Raw genomic sequence first — 1,597 nt, 5'->3', positions numbered from 1 at the left:
CTCTGCCCCTCCCCTGCTCACTCTCTCTCTCTCAAAAATAAATAAACATTAAAAAACAGCAACAATAAAATGCCAAGCAATACTATTGCCAATGGGTTAATCTATTAGAGAAGCTGTGGAAACAAGCAATTTATAATTTTTGTGTAGAACTCTGCTTCAAGTTGTAGAATTCAAATCAGGAAGGCTTTTACAATGTAAGAGATTCAGAAGAAAACCATAATTGGGTTGTTACTGTGATGCAGAGACAGTATTTTGTTTCTTTAAGTGCCTGATCAAAATATTTCTGCAGTCTGCACTTCTCCTTCCTAAGTGTTTTGAATCTTTTCTAATTCTGTTAAGGAAGCTGTCCAGAGACTCATGTGAGAGTTTGCCAACTTTAGGTGAAAGATTTCTCATCGTTAAAAAGGCAAGAGTTGAGTCAGATAGGAAAACAATATCTTTGTGTATCCTGCAGACAGACCCAAACTGCTTATCCTGGCAGTGTCAGCTGGATGTAGTATGGATATCAGAGCTGACACAGCTTCTTGTTCAGGACTCCTGCCTTCTTCACCATGCCATGATAGGAGTATCTTTTGTAGATATAAACTACTTTTAAATTTGTTTACACAGGGTACATTCCACCATGATGAATGAAGTTGATCCAGATTTATTACTTGTCTCTTATGTGCAAAGCCCAATCAGCAATACATGGAAACATCATTCTTAACCAATGATAAGTCTCCCTCAAGGACATTTGCAAGCTCAGCAACATTAGTATGCTTATCTATTGAAAGATAATGCATAGTTTCAAAGTAATCACCTAGTCATCTGGCATTCAGTTCATTATAAAACCTTCAAGAGAATGAAATTGTCATCAGAGATTTATTTATTCAAAGAAATAAATCCTTTGTTATATAAACTATGTACCACGTTATAATCTACTGATCCAGAGAGTTGGGGACCTGAATCAGCGATCTTCACGGTAGTATATTCCTCAGGCAAAATTCATATCTTTATGTCATTTTTGTGATCTGACCAGTTTATATTACCTACCATATCTCTATGGGATTTTCTACTGGCTTTATTGGTAGAGGATGTGACCTTTCCCCCAAATTTCAAAAAGAAAAAATGTAGTGATCCATATTGATTCATAATATCAATGTACTACTGTCTTTTAACGCCATGAAATTGTAGACAGTCCCGGACAACTGGACAATGAAGCATAACTCTTCTCAGTTTTCAAAATGTCATTGATCATCTCAGCATAATGCAAAAATGGTATTATCTCAGTCCCACAATATCCAATAAATGGTAAAGGTACAGCATGAAACCGTCTAGAGTATAATAGCTCCTCAAAGTATTTGTACTCATCTTCCTTGACATGTTTATGTTCTATTTCTGTATCATAACTGATGGTGGACACGTAGAGGACAACCTACTTTGCACATTTTCTCTGTGAATTTTAAAGACCCTGTCACCTACTGGCTAGCAGCTTGCTCTGTGGGCAGTATGCCTTATGTGGAGCTCTCTGTCTATGGTGTGAGGGCCCTGGGACAGCTCGGGGGAGCATACTAGAGGCCTGGTACCTCACACTTTGGAATTTCCCAGGCTGCCCCAT

At 37.9% G+C, this 1,597-nt stretch overlaps 1 pseudogene; it reads right to left on the bottom strand.

Annotated features, from left to right (window-relative positions):
- LOC102954732 lies at positions 1 to 1,597 on the bottom strand (annotated as a pseudogene).

This window comes from Panthera tigris, chromosome D1 (assembly GCF_018350195.1).
Source record: "Panthera tigris isolate Pti1 chromosome D1, P.tigris_Pti1_mat1.1, whole genome shotgun sequence".
Taxonomy (NCBI): domain Eukaryota; kingdom Metazoa; phylum Chordata; class Mammalia; order Carnivora; family Felidae; genus Panthera; species Panthera tigris.
This window is presented reverse-complemented; position numbering and strand designations above follow the sequence as displayed.